We start from the raw sequence: 23,310 nt of genomic DNA, 5'->3' as shown, positions 1-23,310 counted from the left end.
TATGTTGAGATATTGTGCTTATATATTAATATGCGTAGGTACCTTTCTTATGAGTTATGTACCTGCCTTGGTGTTATTTGACTCGGGGGTGAGTCGGTCTTTTGTATCTTTGAATTTTAGTCAGCACATCAGTATTAGTCGAGAGGCGTTGAGTCGAACCCAAAGAGTTTCCATAGCCGATGAGAGAGTGGTGTATGCCACCGAGGTGATCCGAGGATGTATACTCGAGATTTTCGGCGTTGAGTTTCCGATTGATCTAGTTCCTATTGCGATGGGAGATGTCTGTGTCATCGTGGGCATGGTCTGGTTGAGAAAATTTAGAGCGGTTATTGACTGCGAGAGATAGCTGGTGACGATACGAGACCCTAGTGGGGGAGTTCTTACAGTGTACGGTGAGGGTACACATTCTGGATTGGCATTTTGTTCAGCCACTAGAGCGAGTCAGAGTCTACAGCAGAGCTGTAAGGGATTTGTAGCGTATGTGATGAATACGATGGTTGATTCAGAGAGACCGAGGTTAGTAGATGAGGTTCCTATAGTGCGTGAGTTCCCGAATGTATTTCCGGAGGAGTTACCAGGTGTGCCTCCCGAGAGGCAGGTTGAGTTCAGTATCGATTTGGTTCTGGGGGCTGCGCCTATCGCCAAGGAGCCCTATCACCTTGCGCCTCCAGAGATGCAGGAGTTATCCTCACAGCTTCAGGAGCTGTTGGGGAAGGGTTTTATTCGGCCGAGCAGTTCGCCGTGGGGAGCACCTATCCTTTTTGTTAAGAAAAAGGATGGCTCACACTGGATATGCATTGATTACAGGGAATTTAACAAGCTGACGGTCAAGAACCATTACCCGTTACCGAGGATCGACGATTTGTTCGATCAGTTGCAGGGAGCATCTTAGTTCTCCAAGATTGATTTGAGGTCTGGATATCATCAGATGAGGGTGCGAGATGAGGACATCTGGAAGACAGCATTTAGGACTAGATACGGGCATTACGAGTTCATGGTGATGCATTTCGGGCTCACCAATGCACCGGCGGTGTTCATGGATCTCATGAACAGGGTCTGCAGGCCGATTTTGGATCGTTCGGTGATCGTGTTCATTGACGACATATTGGTGTATTCGAGATCCAGAGAGCAACATGAGGAGCATTTGAGTGCAATCCTGGGAGTTTTGTGATATGTGAGGATTTATGCCAAATTCTCCAAGTGTGATTTCTGGTTACGGGAGGTCCAGTTCCTAGGGCATCTCGTTAACCCGAAGGGGATATTGGTCGATCCAGCCAAGATTGAGGCGGTAATGAGTTGGGAGCTGTCGAGGTCACCTACAGAGATTAGGAGTTTCCTAGGGTTGGTAGGCTATTACTGGAGATTTATCAAGGATTTCTCCAGGATCGCCGTGCCACTCACCAAGTTGACTCGGAAGGGTGTTGCTTTTTCAAGGGGCCCAGAGCAGCAGGCCTCCTTCGAGATACTTTTCCAGAGACTATGCGAAGCCCCGGTGTTAGCCCTTTCGGATGGAATGGAGCATTTCGTGGTGTATTGTGATGCATCGATATCAGGGTTGGGAGTGGTGCTTATGCATAGGGGGCACGTGATAGCATACACATCGAGGCAGTTGAAGCCTCATGAGATGAGGTATCCCACCCACGATCTAAAGTTGGGAGCAGTAGTGTTCGCTCTCATGATCTCGCGTCACTATCTGTATGGGGTCCGGTGTAACATATATACGGATCACAAGAGCCTGAAGTACTTGATGGATCAACCTAACATGAATATGCAACAAAGGAGATGGTTGGACATGGGAAAGGATTATGATTACGAGATCCTGTACCACCCGGGTAAGGCTAACGTGGTAGCCGATGCCCTGAGCCGTAGGGCGGAAAGCGCCTCGATGCGGGATATTTGCATGAGATTGAGAGTGATGACTCTGGTGTTGGACACCATTCGAGGATCCCAGGCTGAGGCCGTGAGACCAGAAAGTCAGAAGAAGGAGCGAGTCATCAGGCAGGTATCAGAGTTCATTACTGATAGTCGGGGGCTTATGACATTTCACGGTCGGATTTGGGTACCGTTTGTGGGTGGGACGCATAACATTTTCATGGAAGAGGCACATTGATTGAAGTTCTCGATCCATCCCAAGGTCACTAAGATGTATTTGGACCTGAAGAAGGAGTATTGGTGGCCCTGTATGAAGAGGGACGTCGCATGGTTCGTTGAGAGGTGCCTAACCTATCGTAGCGTTAAGGCCGAGCACCAGAGACCGCATGGTAATTTGCAACCATTAGAGGTTCCCCGAGTGGAAGTGGGAACAGATTACTATGGATTTTATCATTAAATTGTCGAGAACAGCAAGGGGCGTCAATGCAATTTGGGTGATTGTAGACAGGTTGACGAAGAGCGCTCATTTCCTTGCTATCAGTGAGAGCACTTCTGCAGAGAGTTTAGCAGAGATGTACGTGAGGTTGGTGGTATCGCGGCATGGAGTGCCGATCTCGATTGTGTGACAACCATCAATTTCCGGTCAAGTCAAAGTCAACCGAAGTCAACAAGTCAAACCGTTCGACTCATTTTACACGTGGGTACTCGATTTTATGTTAGGTAAATACTAAACAACTCGCTATTCTAATGAGAGATCATAAATCAAAAAGTGCGAACAACTAGATCTCCTTAACCTAAAAACTGTGGTACGTGGCGAGCCAAACCGAAAAAACACTATTGCATACTCATCGGGAGTGTGTAAGACCCTTAAACAAGGCTTAACAGGGTTTACAGACCTTGTACTGCGAAGTCGGACACTCAAAAAGGTCACAAATGAAACCTCTCTCAATCGTTGTCACTCTATCTCTCTCAAATATCTCTTTGTATGAGAAATCTCTCCAAGAATGTCAAATCTCTCCCAAATCTCTCCAAGTATGTGAAATCTCTCTCAAATATCTCTTTGTGTGAGAAATCTCTCCAAGAATGTCAAATCTCTCCCCAATCTCTCCAAGTATGTGAAATCTCTCTCAAATATCTCTTTGTATGAGAAATCTCTCCATGAATGTCAAATCTCTCCTTAATCTCTCCAAGTATGTGAAATCTCTCTCAAATATCTCTTTGTATGAGAAATCTCTCCAAGAATGTCAAATCTCTCCCAAATCTCTCCAAGTATGTGAAATCTCTCTCAAATATCTCTTTGTATGAGAAATCTCTCCAAGAATGTCAAATCTCTCCCAAATCACTCCAAGTATGCGAAATCTCTCCCAAATCTCTCTCAAAAGTTTCCATAACTTTTTGGAATCATTCGGGTCATTCCGACCCTTAACCGGGTCAAAAACGGCTCAAAACGGAGTGAAAAGAGTAAAATAGGCTTTAGGACCCCGAAACCCCTCTTAAGGCCGAAAGTGCTCTTAGTAACCGAAAGTCCTCCTAGGACCGAAAGCCTAAGCAACCGAGACTCAGCAGCTGAGGAGAGAAGCCTCTCGGACCGAAAGTAAGGAGAGAAGCCTCTCGGAGCGAAGGTAAGGAGAGAAGCCTCTCGGACCGAAAGTAAGGAGAGAAGCCTCTCGGACCGAAGGTAAGGAGAGAAGCCTCTCGGACCGAAGGTAAGCAGAGAAGCCTCTCGGACCGAAAGTAAGGAGAGAAGCCTCTCGGACCGAAAGTAAGGAGAGAAGCCTCTCGCACCGAAAGTAAGGAGAGAAGCCTCTCGGTCTCTGCTCCTCCCTCTCGGCCTCGCCTCTCGGTCTCTGCCCCCTCCTCTCGGTTCCTTGCCCCTCTCGGTTCTACCCCTCTCTCCTATCGGTTCTAGTATCAGAAGACCGAACCTCGGCCAGATTTAGGAATTTTGTCACTTTTAGCCCATTTTTCATATTTTTAACATTTTAAGCCTGTTTTTAATTATTTTAACGTGGGATTTTCACCCAAAAGCATATTTTAACATAATAAACCCTATATATTCACAATTTAATCATATTTTCATAAAAATCTTTATTTAAATAATAAAAGCAAGTGGGTAAAGTACAAAGAGGTGGAGTGTTGACTTTGCTTTACCTTATGACACAACAAACCACTCCCACACCCACTCTATGACCAGCCAGACCTCCTCACCTTACCTAGGTCACATCAATGTCCTTTCCACTCAATTATCACTCTTTCCCACATTTTTGAGAGCTGGACATTCATCCTCTCTCCTCATTTCCCTCATTTTCCCTCCTTTCACCAAAAAGATCAAACTATTTTCTCTCTCACTTCCTCTCTCTAGAATTCGAGATTCAAGGGCTGATCTTTGGTTTTTACTCCACATTTGGTAAGCATAATTCATTCTCCTTATTATTATTTCACTTCTTCTACTCAAATCATGGATATCTTACACAAACTCCATCATAATTGTGTTAGATCTTCGAATCTTCAAGTGATTCTTCAAGTGTTCTTGGGTTGAACACTTCTCTTCTTCAACACTTATCTACTGAAATCACTCAAGGTGAGTTCATATCCCTACATTTTCATGTTTTCTCAAGTTTTTAGGGGGGGGGGGGGGGGATACAAGTTAAAACACCAAGAACATAACTAAACTTTTCTAACAGCCTTCATCAGAAAAGTTCAACTCCATTCACGGACTGTTTTGGGCAACTTAAACATATTTGTTTTCAAAAATGTATAAGGTGCAAATAGCTCAAGTTCTTAGCTTTAAAATGACTACTTGCACATCTCCATACGATTTTTCTACAATTTATGGTGATTTTTACAAAACTGCCTATCATTTCAAACACCAATCCGGACCAGTCTGTGATTATGGACTTTTTCACCCAAGTTGGAAGTCATTAAAAATCATGATAAAAATTATGAGTAAACTAGACACATTTTGGGAATTATCAGAATTTACAGATTCAGTTTTCGAATTCGTATGATTTTTCTATGATTTTTCCAAAACAGTTCAGAAAGGTTAAAGTTAGTTAATAGCATATAAATTTCATAACACTTTGTATTATGTTGAGCAAAGTGTATAACAATAAGTTCTAAATATTGAATGTGTTTCCCTGTTAGTTTATCTTCATAAACTAAACTTAATCACTCACATTTATTTAGATCACGTATATTAAGCTATAATATAAGCATAGTTTATGGATTCATAGCACTATTGCAGTTTCATAAAAGAGTTTTTATACACTACAAACGTTTTGGATAAACTATAATAGGTGTAGTTTAAGATTCATCACATAACACACTCGTAAAAAAAGGGTACATTCATACAAAAAGGTTCTACACTCATGCACACTACACGTAAACTTGTTAACTCAGGATGTGAGACTATCTCTCCCCTTACGTCCGAGTACGGGATCCCTAAATTCTTGTAAGTTATAACCAAAATGTCTTGTAAGGATAGCGTGATAATTGTGTATAGATCTATATTGGGGTTGACATCCCACACCTCGATGATAGCTACAGCTGGACCGGCATGTCCGAGGGTGACAAGAGTCATAGGATCAGAGCGTCGAAAAGACGTTGTGCAGGTTACCTCTAGTCATAATATGGTTATAGCGACTCACATAGGGAGCTAACAATCCATAAAGTTTATGGGATTTTTTTTATAAAACCTAAATGGGTTTTATGTCGATTTAAAATTACTTTTTATCTCAATGAGTACAGATATTACTGTATACTTTCGGTTTTGGTAATTATGACTACACAACATTTGAAACCACATTTATACCTTTAAGTATGGCCAATACTTGTTATTTCTCGGTCCTCGGATTTAGGACTACATATACATAAAGTATTAACAAACATAATAATATACGGAAATTTCATTTAATTCAAACGCGTTCATGTCCATTTAAACACATATCATTTTCTATTAGTAAGAGAGGTTACTTATACATTTTGGTCTTCGGTCATAAGACTACATTACACAGATTTTAAAGAAAATATCGGATTTTCTGGATACATATTCTAATGCTTTTACAAGGAAAACGGTTTACTTCTCTAACGAAATCTATTATGAACTCACCAACCTTTGTGTTGACACTTTTTCAAAACTACTTGTATTCTCAGGAGTTCAGTGAAACAGGAAATCAACAACTTTTTGAGGATGGGACGATAATTCGTCAAACAGTTCATTTTGTATCACAATGTAATTGATGTGAACCATGTAAACATGTACTTTGATGTAACTTTTTCAATTATATTTGTGATGGTTGTATTTACTTTGAGCACTATTATACTCGTTGTTGTGATACTCTACATGAAGTCCTCCACCCCCGGATATTTCCACCATCCTTAGTTTGGGGGTGTAACAGATTGGTATCAGAGCATTGTTTATAGTGAACTCAGTATATCCAACCACATAAGATATACAAACTATAAATGCATTGGGACTAAGTTCTTTGATTTAAAGTTTCAAAACAACTATACGTTTAGAAATAAATAGTTTCTTATTAAAAGTATACATGCATACATACATACTAAGGTCAGCATCATTCTAGAACAAAACAAAAGTAATGATTGTTGGATATCATAGGTAAACTCGGGGATGTATGGTCAGTCTTGGGAGTGGCATAGCCTGATCAACTATGTTGATCCGAGGAGTGATTAGCACATGCCCAAACAATAGTTGTGATATGGCAACAAGTCTAAAAACTTACCAACACTACCACAATGAGATCATTAGAACATAACATCAGTTTAAAATACTATAGGAGTATTTTGTAATATCATAACTTATATGAAAACTAAATAGATCCTTAATGATAGGTCTATAGTCCCTAAGTGGATACTTTAAGGTTATATATAACTTAGAAATCATAGACTTAGAATTTGTGGTCATTACTTTACTTCCTTTTCCTTGTTTGGATGTGGACCTAGGGTGGGATCACTTATTCGAAGGTCTATCGTATCTTGTTATATGTAATTAGTATGCACTATGTAATTATATAAATAACTTATAAGGATCACCCCCTATAAGTAATTGATGATAGAGTTGGATGCATACTACTTATCTCTTCCACTCCTATTCTCGCAAATACAGCATAGCAAAATCCTACTTTCCGGACGACCCTTACTTTCATAATCCGAACTCAAGAATGGTGAATGGTTATGAGAAGAATCATAAGTGGAACCGGAGGTAACCAATGCTCCATGCATAGCAAAGGTTCCGCGAACCGTTTCGACTATATCGAACCTGTACCCTTTGGACAATCGTGATCGAGGGTTGAATGTCGACAACAATGACAACAACCACCATGTGGAGACCAACAAGGGTGCTATGACCTCAACCATGGGGGACCGAGTGACAGAACCCTCCCGGTGAAGACCCGGCGGATCGCGGACATCGGGGATTAAAACAGGAAAACTACAATCTCAGTTCAGAAAACTGCGCACTACTACAGACCCTACCATCTCATGTACCCATGACTCAGAATTAGACTACTATTCCCGAGACCAACTCTCATTTTAGGACTTTATCGCCACTCGTGAAGAGGAAAGAGTGTGACAGGGTAGACACACGACATTCAAAGGAAGGATGATTGCAGCCAAGCATCGATTGGCAAAGCTACAAAATGCATCGACCTAGCCCCAGGCATCACAAGGGGTGGATCGTCGTGAGTAGAGTTCATACCGCTCACCAGACCTGGTAAATTAGGTTATGAGTATGCGTTGGTACTACTCTATTATAGGTAAAAGCACGACACTGCAAATTAAGTGCTCATACTAATCGAGAGATCTAGTTACTATCAAAAGCCGTCCATGCACAAATGTGAGGAGACCTGCATCGAGGCCAAAATTTTCACTAAAACCATGATTTCTAGAGTCATATTAACAAGATGGGCTTAGGATGTACCTATCAGACTCAAATGTCTTATTAGCCTTAATTATATAACTAAGCATACATCAATAGGTCATGACAAGGACCTAGCTTGGGTCAAGTGTAATGTTTCACTTGGATACAGAACTACTAAAATACATGAGTTTACCATACAAAGAGTATCGTTATATATTATTTTCAGAACACCCTCAACAACCAAATTTCGATACAAATCGATATGAGATAAACTTAGTTAGAAAACTTGCGACATATAGCCATTCTAAGAACTCATTATCGTCTCACCTTTAAAAAAATTGTTGAGAAGTTTCTTCTTCATAGACCTATGGGTGCACTCATACCAACACTAATGCACTGAATCCCATCAAAACTCCTTAGCCAGATGTGTTCGGACAAACATGATTCTAAGATGAGTAAAGCTTAACGCCCGTATGAAACCTACTCCTACCTACTGCCATAACTCCATCTCAGGAGCATTAGCGGGAACACTAGGAATAGTACAGTAATGTGCAAAAATTTATATGCGTAAATATAAATTGTAAGGATGCACTTAAGATAATCATTTCCACTAATGAAGTCGTTTTTCGTCATGAAACAGAGCTATGTCTTCACAAAGAGGCAACAAACCAACTAGCAAGGCGCCAACACTGCAGATAAACGCTGCTACTTTTCAGGCTACAGTCACGGCAGTCGTGACAGCCGTCATGGCACAATTCAATGCTAACAACATCAATAGGGGTGGAAGCGGTACTAACAATACAAATTATGGTAACAGTTAGGAACACCAATGGGTGTCTACCAACGAAAATACCTCAGGTCACGAACCTACGAACAAGAAGAGAAAGTTTTGGAACATGAAAGAGCGCCACCAATCTCAAGGACCCACTAAAAGACAACAACCTATGGCCGCCCCTACCATTACAACAGCAGTCACGACACATGCCTCGACACTAGCCACGGGGTCTGCCACCCAAACGCCGGCCAGACCATATGAGGGATCACTCCCAAAGTGCAACCAATGTGGCTTTCATCACTATGGGGCTTGCCGGGAGATACACTGTAAAAACTGCAACAGGAAAGGGCATACCGTCAGTTTCTGTAAGGCCCCGACCCAGCACCTCCCTTCAATCACATGCACCAAGGTAGGCCCAGTTGCTACCTATGCGGTGAAACGGGACACTTCAAGAGAGAATGTCCAACTGAGAAGAATGACAAAGGGACAGTAGGAGTGTGATGAACACACCAACACGAGCAGCAAGGGAACCATGTTAGAACTTTTGTAATGTTCCCAACGACAAAACATTTAAGTACTATATGTTTGTAATGAATTTTGTACGCTTACTAAAGTAACCTTCCTTATAAAAAGTAGCTAAAACATTCTCTCTCATACAAATCAACCCAAAGACATTCATATATAACCTTAGTATCATTACCTGTAAGTTGTGATGACCTTGTCCAAACATCGGGATTAATTAAACTCAAGATACTAAAGTCTTGAAACAAATAATTCCATCCTGACTCCGATTCCATGTCTAGTATTAGGGGTTGAGTGGGGTCACCCACTCGACGATTTCACGATATCAACTTACATACGACGATCATATACCGCTCGATCATAAGGAGACCTGTCTGGAATCATGATATCAAGTATCATTACTGGCTATCGAAAACACACCCACTACCAGTGCTAGACAATGTGTTATGAATCATCTACAAGAATCATAACATCAAACAAAACGGAACACACAGAAAAGAAATACAAGACACTCTATCACTCTAGTGATCTCTTCTTACGAATACAACTTATCTCATGTTATCTAAAAAGATCGTTATCCAATTTTAATTGATATAGCCCTCATCTTCCCGATTTAATGACTACAAAAGGACCCTTCGCCTAACCCCCCCCCCCCCCCCCCCGAAGATTGAAACCTTCGTCTCTCGTAAACATCCAACACGGACCTCTGGGTCATCTCTCGCTACGAAACTCCAAAACACACACCAAAGGAGTGTTATACTTCCGGAAGCCTTATCACAAGTATTTACAGGAGACCTTTTGGGAATGTCATGCATACAACAGACAAGGTTCAAGCAAGGAAGCTTGGGATGGATACAACCAGGTGCGAATCTTGCCATGAACTTCGGGCCAAGGTTGCCCAGAAGGACGAGTGAAAATCCTACCATCCAAAAAGGCCTAGTCGCATAAATTAAACCCACATGCTTCCTACCGAGCTACAAGAACTGTCAGGAAAACCTATCGAACCACTCAACAATGAAATTGAAGAACCAAGCTTCTCACCCTGGAAAGCTCTGGTCTTATTCTTCAAATAGAAAGGCAAATTGCTTATAATTCCATCGACTTCAGAGGCCACGATAATATCTCCGGTAGAAACCAATACTATCTACCTTGCATAGAAGAATAGGACGACCAACCGCAAGGAATGAGGTACCCTTCAGAAATTGGACCTGAGATCTGAATACCACCAGTCGCGAGTGTTGGAGAAGGATGTTCGAGGGCAATCCTCCAAATTCGATACGGACACCGCAAGTCCGTAGTGATATCCCTCGGATAGGACCAATCCGCTCACAGTATTCATGAACTTAATGAATAGGAAATGCCATTCTTACTAAGATCAGTTCGTCATTGTCATTGTAAATGACTTGCTTATTGACCCTTGTAGTAAGAAGGAAACTAAGGAGAACAGCTGCAATGAACCGCATAAACAATATGATCAAAGAAACCATACCCGAAGTTCTCTAGATACGAGTTTTGAAATTAAGGAGTCCAATTTTAAAGACACATCATTATCAATGTGAAAATTCTTAAGGACCCCTTTAAATTGATCAAAACCATTGAGAAATAGTCAGCACCAAAGACGTCAGCAGGAATACGCCAAAATTTTGGGGACTCGCTGACCTATCATCTTAGTTCCTTTGGAACTTCTCATAAAATACGAAACCCCCTCCCAACTTTGACCCTGAAGGGAGAAACCCTTGACCGGGAATAGAAGCAAGAGGGAGAAACTTTTACAACTCCAGATTAAGAAACCAAATTCCTCTGGAAGCCTCACTCTGGGAAGGCTTAGTACGTTTCGGAAAGCATGGAAAGCCAATACCCCAGATAATTATGCCTTTTGAGATTCTTGTCAGAATCAACCCTGTAACTCGCTACTTCAATCTACTCCCGCGTGCTTGGTAAAGTACATTCTACCCGACACGTCCCAAACTCACAAAAGTATCTATCCGACGAGACTCTTGCAACTCCCCTCGACGAGATCGAATTCCACAAGAGCCTCACCTTCTTGGAAGAACCGTAGTGACCATGGACCGAGGTCAAGCGGATGAAACAACGCCGCTTCCCATTAGTGAAAGTTCACTGGAATACTAACCAAGGACCTAGAGTCAGTTGGGAGCGCGAGAAGTAGTCGATTAGGAAGTATCCCCACTTCTTGGCTCGATTATTCATCCCTAATCCTTGCCTAAATTCAAATTTTGGGACGAAATTCCCTCTAACGGGGGGATGATGTGACAACCGTCAATTTCCGGTCAAGTTAAATTCAATCGAAGTCAATAAGTCAAACCGTTCGACTCATTTTGCACGTGGGTACTAGAGTTTATGTTAGGTAAATACTAAACAACTCGCTATTCTAATGAGAGATCATAAATCAAAAAGTGCGAACATCTAGATCTCCTTAACCTAAAAATTGTGGTACGAGGCGAGCCAAACCGATAAAACAATGCTGCATACTCATCGGGAGTGTGTAAGACCCTTAAACAGGGATTAACAGGGTTTACGGACCTTGCACTACGAAGCTGGATACTCAAAAAGGTCACAAATGAAACCTCACTCAATCGCTGTCACTCTATCTCTCTCAAATATCTCTTTGTATGAGAAATCTCTCCAAGAATGTCAAATCTCTCCCAAATCTCTCCAAGTATGTGAAATCTCTCTCAAATATCTCTTTCTATGAGAAATCTCTCCAAGAATGTCAAATCTCTCCAAGTATGTGAAATCTCTCTCAAATATCTCTTTGTATGAGAAATCTCTCCAAGAATGTGAAATCTCTCCCCAATCTCTCCAAGTATGTGAAATCTCTCTTAAATATCTCTTTGTATGAGAAATCTCTCCAAGAATGTCAAATCTCTCCTAAATCTCTCCAACTATGTGAAATCTCTCTCAAATATCTCTTTGTATGAGAAATCTCTCCAAGAATGTCAAATCTCTCCCAAATCTCTCCAAGTATGTGAAATCTCTCCCAAATCTCTCTCAAAAGTTTCCATAACTTTTTGGAATCATTCGGGTCATTCCGACCCTTAACCGGGTCAAAAACGGCTCAAAACGGAGTGAAAACGAGTAAAATAGACTTTAGGACCCGAAACCCCTCTTAGGGCCGAAAGTCCTCTTAGGAACCGAAAGTCCTCCTAGGACCGAAAGCCTAAGCAACCGAGACTCAGCAGCTGAGGAGAGAAGCCTCTCGGACCGAAAGTAAGGAGAGAAGCCTCTTGGACCGAAGGTAAGGAGAGAAGCCTCTCGGACCGAAAGTAAGGAGAGAAGCCACTCGGACCGAAGGTAAGGAGAGAAGCCTCTCGGACCGAAAGTAAGGAGAGAAGCCTCTCGGACCGAACGTAAGGAAAGAAGCCTCTCGGTTTGTGCTCCTCCCTCTCGGCCTCGCCTCTAAGTCTCTGCTTCTCCCTCTCGGCCTCGCCTCTCGGTCTCTGCCCCCTCCTCTTGGTTCCTTGCCCCTCTCGGTTCTACCCCTCTCTCCTCTCTGTTCTAGCATCAGAAGACCGAACCTCGGCCAGATTTCGGAATTTTGTCACTTTTAGCCCATTTTTGATATTTTTAACATTTTAAGCCCGTTTTTAATTATTTTAACGCGGGATTTTCACCCAAAAGCATATTTTAACATAATAAACCCTATATATTCACAATTTAATCATATTTTCATAAAAATCTTTATTTAAATAATAAAAGCAAGTGGGTAAACTAGAAAGAGGCGGAGTGTTGACTTTGCTTTACCTTATGACACAAGCAACCACTCTCACACCCACTCTATGACCAGCCACACCTACTCACCTTACCTAGGTCACATCAATGTCCTTTCCACTCAATTATCACTCTTTCCCACGTTTTTGAGAGCTGGACATTCATCCTCTCTTGGGTTTTTCCTCCACATTTGGTAAGCATAATTCATTCTCCTTATGATTATTTCACTTCTTCTACTCAAATCATGGATATCTTACACAAACTCCATCATAATTGTGTTAGATCTTCGAATCTTCAAGTGATTCTTCAAGTGTTCTTGGGTTGAACACTTCTCTTCTTCAACACTTATCTACTAAAATCACTCAAGGTGAGTTCATACCCCTACATTTTCATGTTTTCTCAAGTTTTTAGGGGGGGGGGGATACAAGTTAAAACACCAAGAACATAACTAAACTTTTCTAACAGCCTTCATCAGAAAAGTTCAACTCCATTCACAGACTGTTTTGGGCAACTTAAACATATTTGTTTTCAAAACTGTATAAGGTGCAAATAGTTCAAGTTCTTAGCTTTAAAATGACTACATGCACATCTCCATACTATTTTTCTACAATTTATGGTGATTTTTACAAAACTGCCTATCATTTAAAACACCAATCCGGACCAGTCTGTGATTATCGACTTTTTCAGCCAAGTTGGAAGTCATTAAAAATCATCATAAAAATTATAAGTAAACTAGACACATTATGGGAAGTCTCAGAATTTACAGATTCAGTTTTTGGCTTTGTATGATTTTTCTATGATTTTTCAAAACAGTGCAGAAAGGTTAAAGTTAGTTAACAGCATATAAATTTCATAACACTTTGTATTATGTTGAGCAAAGTGTATAACAATAAGTTCTAAATATTGAATGTGTTTCCCTGTTAGTTTATCTTCATAAACTGAACTTAATCACTCACATTTATTTAGATCATGTATATTAAGCTATAATATATGCATAGTTTATGGATTCATAGCACTATTGCAGTTTCATAAAAGAGTTTTTATACACTACAAACGTTTTGGATAAACTATAATAGGTGTAGTTTAAGATTCATCACATAACACACTCGTACAAAAAGGGTACATTCATACAAAAAGGTTTTACACTCATGCACACTACACGTAAACTTGTTAACTCAGGATGTGAGACTATCTCTCCCCGTATGTCCGAGTACGAGATCCCTAAATTCCTGTAAGTTATAACCAAAATGTCTTGTAGGGAGAGCGTGCTAATTGTGTATAGATCCATATCAGGGCGTCTAAAAGACGTTGTGCAGGTTACCTCTAGTCATAATATGGTTATAGCGACTCACATAGGGAGCTAACAATCCATAAAGTTTACGAGATTTTTTTTTTTATAAAACCTAAATGGGTTTTATGTCAATTTAAAATCACTTTTTATCTCAATGTGTATAGATATTACTGTATACTTTCGGTTTTGGTAATTATGACTACACATCATTTGAAACCACATTTATACCTTTAAGTATGGCCAATGCTTGTTATTTCTCGGTCTTCGGATTTAGGACTACATATACATAAAGTATTAACAAACATAACAATATACGAAAATTTCATTTAATTCAAACGCATTCATGTCCATTTCAACACATATCATTTTCTATTAGTAAGAGAGGTTACTTATACATTTTGGTTTTCGGTCATAAGACTACATTACACAGATTTTAAACAAAATATCGGATTTTCTGGATACATATTCTAATGCTTTTACAAGGAAAACGGTTTACTTCTCTAACGAAATCTATTATGAACTCACCAACCTTTGTGTTGACACTTTTTCAAAACTACTTGTATTCTAAGGAGTTCAGTGAAATAGGAAATCAACAACGTTTTGAGGATGGGACGATAATTCGTCAAACAGTTCATTTTGTATCATAATGTAATTGATGTGAACCATGTAAACATGTACTTTGATGTAACTTTTTTAATTATATTTGTGATGGTTGTATTTACTTTGAGCACTATTATACTCGTTGTTGTGATACTCTACATGAAGTCCTCCACCCCCGGATGTTTCCGCCATCCTTGGTTTGGGGGTGTGACAGATTGGTATCAGAGCATTGTTTATAGTGAACTCGGTATATCGAACCACATAAGATATACAAACTATAAATGCATTGGGGCTAAGTTCTCTGATTTAAAGTTTCAAAACAACTATACTTTTAGAAATAAATAGTTTCTTATTAAAAGTATACATGCATACATACATACTAAGGTCAGCATCATTCTAGAACAAAACAAAAGTAATGACTGTTGGATATCACAGGTCAACTCGGGGATGTATGGTCAGTCTTGGGAGTGGCATAGCCTGATCAACTATTTTGATCCGAGGAGTGATTAGCACATGGGAGTGATTAGCACATGCCCAACGAATAGTTGTGATATGGCAACAAGTCTAAAAACTTACCAACACTACCACAATGAGATCATTAGAACAGAACATCAGTTTAAAATACTATAGGAGTATTTTGTAATATCATAACTTATATGAAAACTAAATAGATCCTTAATGATAGGTCTATAGTCCCTAAGTGGATACTTTAAGGTTATATATAACTTAGAAATCATAGACTTAGAATTTGTGGTCATTACTTTACTTCCTTTTCTTTGTTTGGATGTGGACCTAGGGTGGGATCACTTATTCAAAGGTCTCTCATATCTTGTTATATGTAATTAGTATGCACTATGTCATTATAGAAATAAATTATAATGATCACCCCCTATAAGTAATTGATGATAGAGTTAGACGCATTGTACTTATTGTTGGGTTATGAGCATTCTAACACTCCTAAGTGTACATGCAACCCTAAATACCTTGGATCTATGTTTTCTCTATTATACATGCAAATATGAACATCCAAGGTATTATCCTAATCTAGCATACAAAATAATGGATATAACAAGATAGAATACATACCTCTTTGATAGTGCTTGTCTTCATGAAGCTTGAGTGCTTAGTGCCCCAAGTGTGACACCTCAAATGGTTCACACAACACCAAATACACTTGGAATAACTTGAGAGAAATTAGAACACTTCATGAAATCGTCAAGCCCTCATATACATACATAGTCACGATTTCTTGAGCCATGTGTTTCTTTTATATGGTGGCTATCAGGGTTACACCATGTAACTCATGACTTTACCCATTCCTTATGCTCCATGGATTTTAACCTCCATGGAGTATCCATGGGTCACCCCATGGACTTAGTCCAACATAAGGAATCTTGGATCACAAGCCCACATATATAAGAATGAATGATTTACACAATCAACCCATATATTTAATTAGTCTCCTTTTGATCACTTAATTAATTCCAAATTAATTCTTGATCAATACTAATTAAATAACCTTATTAATATATTAGAACTTATAATATATTAACAAACCTTAAGTGTTATTCCTCTCATTTTAGTCTATCCAAGTGCATGATGCCATGCAACACAAATGGACCATGCCGGGTCGGGTCAAGTCCTACCAATTATAGTTATGGACTTAGACATTAATCCAACAGTCTCCCACTTGGATAAGTCTAAAACTATTATTGCGTAAGACTTCAGGAACCAACTGGCAATCGTAGCTCTCAAAAGCTTTTGTCGAACTCTGACCTTGTAGATGAACTCTGATCTTGTCAATGACTTGTCCATTAGATAAGGGATCATATATTCCTCCATTCTAGATATCATATAGACTGAGACATGGATTATAATCATTCTCTCTGTCCATTTGTTGTTTCCCGATTTCCGTTTTATGACGGCTGACTAATTGAACAAATCAAATCAGTCCTGGCCCGGCCGAGCACTTCCATTTGTCATCATCAAATCATCGAGGGGCCCACAGATATCGCTTTTATCCCGAAGGTAAAAGGAATGGATAAACTTCGACTCATATGGCTTGTTCTACTACTTGTTGAATCATACACAAAGACACGTTTTATAACATCGAGTTACCAATGCGTTTCGTGTAATCAATGTACTATCAACTCATAGTAACAACTCATATCTCTAGGTTTGAAGAATATAAGATATTATCGTCTCATGATCACTCGTGATAAAATCCATGAAGTGATTCCAATGAGCGCGGGTTGAATCCAATACTCAGAACTTATGAGCACTCATGAGTATTGTAGCCCTTTGTCCAATAACTTAGACCTCTACAAGCCAACCCATGACAGTCTTAATTCATATCTACTTCCAACATATGACCGACTGTGGATGGTTTGAATAACTTAGTCATTCCGGAAGAATAACCTAGTTTATTCGGGAAGTCAAAACATGCAAAGTGAAACACAATAATAATTGAATCCAATATGGTCTCAGAACTTATGAATATAAATAAAACACTTTTTATTTATCACCATATGATTACACATTATTCATTGTATATTATTTCAGCTATCAACTTTATTCTTGAATTTAAAACAATAGTTATCCCATGCTCCAAGCATGTACACTATGTTTTCTAAACACTAGTCATGCCATACACCAAGTATGCATAATATGTTTGTCTATGATCTTTATTTTGTGAACTAGATCAATTGAACATAACTTCAATGATTCTCTTTTCACACTCCCAAATCCTTACTGCAAATGCAAGAATTCCAAATTCATGCCATTTACTGAAATCTGTTAGATTCTAAACTTATATGCATTGATCCTCTTGTAATGATTATGCACAAAGTCAGAAAGACTTAACAACAATCATTACAGAGCATTCCAAAGGAGATCAAATCCTTGGAACCATCCTTCTTGCATTAAGTTTCCTTAATCTTACACAGATTGAAAATTCTAACTTTGAAACATTTCCAGATTCCATTTCGACTATCACTTCTGAACAAGAGTTGCCTCCTTACAGATTATGTCAATATGGTCCTTCCAGAATTATCACTATACTTCCAATTGTCCTTGAGCAACCAATCTTTGGTAAATCTTAGATTGTCCTCGACAATTGTTTAATCCTTTTTAGTCATATCCAGTTCTAAACCTTTTCCATTCTTAACGCCCCAGGCATTTGGAAAATTTTAGAAAGGATGAATATAGCACATGTAATCGGTCCTATATCCGAAGCATATGGGACACGATTCATGATGTCTCACATAAAGACTAAACCAGTCTTTTGCTATAACATTTCCATTTCAATTTGCCAAGTTCTCATAATTCAGATTATGAAAAGGGATGCCGTAATCATAATCGAATTTAAGAACGCAAATAATGGACCCATATACAGAATTTCCTTATGTTGAGCCATTCCAACATGAAATTCATATATATCCTTGACTAAATGATTAAAACCTCACGATCTAAGCTTATAGATTTGAGATGAAGTATAATTTCCTCTCCCTTAATTATAGCAAAACAACTTTTCCCAATTGAAACCTTTTGTTTTTCTATAATTAACATTGCTAACTTGCAATCTTTATCATAATTATCATGCTCCCACTAACATGATGATTTATGCTCCCACTAGCTTTGACATGTACTCAAAAAACAGCTGGACTTCTAGAAATCAATACTTTATTGACTTTCTTACCAAAGTTCAGATTTCTGATACTAGATTGTTTTGATAAGACTTTATCAAAAAACATACACCTTCCCTTAGATAGCTCATGGGTGTGTCAAAACAATTTTAAGAACTATGAAAAGGGATGCCGTAATCATAGTCTTGATCGGTTTGACCTTTGCCATTTCTCACAAGTCCAAGTTAGTGTGCCGGTAAACCACACACGCTCCACTAACGACTTTGAGAATGCAAATATTACAATTGCTATCTAACTAAAATCTACTTAGTGGAAGTGTTTCCTCACCATCATTTTCATGAATCGGAGAGAAACCTTATGACACTTAGATTTAATGGTGTATGAGTTCTTATCCATGTGAATTGTCAAAACCATAGTCACAAGACAAGGATAATGACAAATCCAAACTCATATGGACTGAACTCAATCTTAACTTCTTGCCACCTGGCAGCTCAAGGGCCTACCATTGCTTCCAAGTTGTTGTGCAACACATTGAGAACTCTAAGAACTCATATGCAAAGCCAACTTTAACTAGAATGGGCACAGAATATGTCAACACGATAGGTTATAAACCTCAAGTCGTGTGCTAGTGAAGAACTTCAGGTTTCATTCTTGATTAGTTCTTGAGACTTTCAAGACCTTTAAGACTCCCACTGTCCTCTTGACCTATAAGACTCCCTTGTCAAACATCCAAGAGATAGTGTGGATTCTAATCAAGACAAACACTTCACACAATTGGCCAAAGTTGGTCTTTATTTTATCCAAAACATCACAACTTACCAATTTCAAATGTACAAGAGTAGAAAACTTTTACTCTTACATTTGTCAAGTGTTTTAAACCTTATTTAAGACATGTCACTCATATTACAATCTTGGAGTATGACTCTAAGACTTGTATTGGAACGAAGTATGACTCATCTTCTTGATTTAACCATTTCAACAATTTCAAGATCCCTTCTTCTTAGTCATAAGAATGCACTAAGACTTCCTTAGAGAACTAATTTTGATATGGTTTCTTAATCATTAAGATGATCACAAAACTGATACTAAAGTACTCTCCCATCTTTTCAGATTTGAGAAACTTTTATCCTTCTACCTAATTTGATTCTTCTTATTCGCTTTGCCTTACATTGGAACCTTTTCCAATGTCTCAGAGTTACACTTAAGCTTGTAAGTATAATCATATTTACTGAACTCTAGTAAAATATGACGAATAGCCTTATATCTTTTGTGGTGGACTTAATCAGTGCACATGACTATGTACTCGACCCCTTAGTCCATTACTTGACTCACACATCCATGTGAATAAGTAATTAGTCTTAATTTTTCCAATACTTGAAAGTTCTCATTCATCATGCTATAGAACTTGCATGATTCCAAGTCCTGGTCCAATTGAGACTTTGGATGATGAGAGTCTTTCCTTATTTGGTAAATTTAGACATCACCACAAATGAAGTAATCAATTTCATATTTCCACTCTTGCTATTAATGGAATCATATAAGCAACAATTTTTTTTTCAAATGCCATTGTAAGGATATTTAAAATAAATAAAATCAAAAATTTTCTTTTATTTTAAAACTATGTGGAAAAACTTATCCTTACAATCCATATGAAAACTTGTTGTTATCTATTCCTAAGCAATATCTCATAACTCCTAAGAAGTAGCTCAAGAATCCGATTTTCAAACTACACGATAGAAATCCATCTACGCGATCAGATTCAGCATATTCTTTCTTTAAGTTCCTTTACTTTTATTTGATTCTTAAAACATTACCATGTGACCCAGTCACATCATGTATCAGGAATCTGAAAATAGAAACTTAACAGAGTTAGATTAGTGGACTTTTACCTGAAGTAGAGTCAATCTTATTGACTTTAACATCCTTAGGTAAATTAGGCAGCTTCGCAACTAATGACCCTTACTTTGGCAATATAAACATATGGACCCTTTGATAATGGTACACAGGACTATTACAGACTTAGCCTTTTTCTCTTTACCATTTGTTCAACCGAGTTGACTATGGCCGATCCCTTTCCATTGGGAAGAGAATGCTTTTCTGGATTTCCTGTGTCACTATTGTCAATGTCCATCAAGTTTTGAGGAAGTTGATCTTAACAAATAAAAAAGATCATTAAGGGTCTTGTCATAGTCTATTTCATAGATGTTCCAAAAGAACTCACTATGTGACTTAGAAAGTAGTTGAACCACCAACTTTCTCAAGACTTTGACACCCAACTCTCCCAGCTTGTCAATATGTGACTACATCTCCAAGATGTGATCACACCTAGACCTTGCCTTGCCAATAGGGCTTGAGTGACCTTAAACTTTTCAAGAACTTGTGCGGTAGGGTGAATAATTGGAGGAGGAGAAAGAAGTATGATTTCCATAGGACATCATCTTCATTAGGAATGCTTGTTTCAAGAGATTTGGGAAGATCATAAATGTCTAAACCAGACATCTTTTGGGAGATATTCAAGATAGTTGATCTAAAGTCCTTAATATGACACCCAATATGAAATATTAAGGCTAGGACCCAACAAACTATTTTATAACTTAGAAGAGGTATGCCGTAATCCAAGCTATAAAACAATTTGAAGGTAGGTGAATGACGATTCACCAATTTCCACCAAGATAAACGAAATGTATTATTAGGTTTTAATTGGTTTTTGAAACTCCTAGATCTTTTGAGATTCATTGAACTGTTCAATGGCATGTTTCAATCTCGAGTGTGCCCTTCAGGTTTTGTGACTAGGATGCCGAGGATCACAAAACAAGGTGTGAAGTAACCGTGCAAATTACTTGGTACCCTTAAGTGTTTACCCCTCAATCGATGTGCCGGTTAACCACACACGCTCCATCGATACTATGATAAACATTAAGTTACCCTTTGCCTACCTTGTTAAATACGAGTTAGTGTGCCGGTTAACCACACACGCTCCACTAACCGACTTAAACAAAGTGCAAAGTGTAATTTCATGGATTAGCACCTTCTTCACATTTTTCTAAGTAACTAAGATTAGGTATTTTTAAAGAGTTTAGTTACTTAGTATTTATCATTAATACTTTTAATGAAGGGAGAATTAAAGTCCTGTCAAACCCGTTCGGCTAACGACCCTCCACCAGTCAAGCAAGCGGTGGGTGAGAGTGGACACCCATTAAGTTGCCATTTTATAGGCAACAACCTTATACCCACCTTATAGACCGGCTTCGTGAATGAGGCGTACTAGCGGTAAGACCGACTTTACTCTTATACATATAAATATTATTAACTTATAATATTATAAAGTATAAGGGTTGAATTTTAACTTTTAAAATTCTAAGGGCTAACTTGGAATTAAAGTATTCATAAGAGAAAACTTTACAAATTCCAAAACTTGAGGGCAAGTTTTGAAACTATTCAAAACTAATTAATTCAATAACTTATGTATTTAAAGTAGTTTTAATCCAAAAACTCTTCAAGTTCCATAACTTGTGGATAAATTATGGAAGACTTTAAACTAATAAAGAATTAACCTTTTCTTTATTTTATAACTTATGGAATTAATTAAGGTTACATATTTTATTTATTTATTCATTAATGAAGTGACTCTTGAACCTCCATAACTTAAGGACAAGACTCTTCATCTTTTGTAACCATTGCCAACTTTTATGAGTTTTTATGAAACTTAAATGTGACTTTTCATATAACTTGAGGACAAGTTACAAAAACACATTTTAGAATCAACTCTTAGATTAATTTGGATTGAAAACAACTTTTTCACTCAACTTTTCTATTAATCTAAGCAACTCATAAGAACAAGATAATTCAAATCAAACTTTTTCATGTAATTAGTCTAACCTTTAAACTAATACAAACCATGAATCTATTGACAATTATCTTTGAAAATGGATTAGCATGAACATTACCACATTAAAAAACAAGTTTATAAGTTCAAAACAACTTAGGGTAATGTTCCTAGTCCATTTCTAGCTAAAAACCTCGAAGATATGTTGTCTGGGGTCCAACTCGTCGAGTGCATGAACTCAACTCGGCGATTTGGATGCATTTTGCCTTGGACTCGTCGAGTCCCTTCATGGACTCGGCGAGTCAGCTGGGCTGACAGCATCAAAACTCGATTTTTCAGCTTCTATTGCAGGTATAACAAGAAAACAAGCCTAGGCTCTGATACCACTGTTGGGTTATGAGCATTCTAACACTCCTAAGTGTACATGCAACCCTAAATACCTTGGATCTATGTTTTCTCTATTATACATGCAAATATGAACATCCAAGGTATTATCCTAATCTAGCATACAAAATAATGGATATAACAAGATAGAATACATACCTCTTTGATAGTGCTTGTCTTCATGAAGCTTGAGTGCTTAGTGCCCCAAGTGTGACACCTCAAATGGTTCACACAACACCAAATACACTTGGAATAACTTGAGAGAAATTAGAACACTTCATGAAATCGTCTAGCCCTCATATACATACATAGTCACGATTTCTTGAGCCATGTGTTTCTTTTATATGGTGGCTATCAGGGTTACACCATGTAACTCATGACTTTACCCATTCCTTATGCTCCATGGATTTTAACCTCCATGGAGTATCCATGGGTCACCCCATGGACTTAGTCCAACATAAGGAATCTTGGATCACAAGCCCACATATATAAGAATGAATGATTTACACAATCAACCCATATATTTAATTAGTCTCCTTTTGATCACTTAATTAATTCCAAATTAATTCTTGATCAATACTAATTAAATAACCTTATTAATATATTAGAACTTATAATATATTAACAAACCTTAAGTGTTATTTCTCTCATTTTAGTCTATCCAAGTGCATGATGCCATGCAACCCAAATGAACCATGCCGAGTCGGGTCAAGTCCTACCAATTATAGTTATGGACTTAGACATCAATCCAACACTTATCTCTTCCACTCCTATTCTCGCAAATACAGC

The sequence above is a fragment of the Lactuca saligna genome, chromosome 8 (genome assembly GCF_052625555.1).
Source record: "Lactuca saligna cultivar CGN05327 chromosome 8, ASM5262555v1, whole genome shotgun sequence".
Taxonomy (NCBI): Eukaryota; Viridiplantae; Streptophyta; class Magnoliopsida; order Asterales; family Asteraceae; genus Lactuca; species Lactuca saligna.
This window is presented reverse-complemented; position numbering follows the sequence as displayed.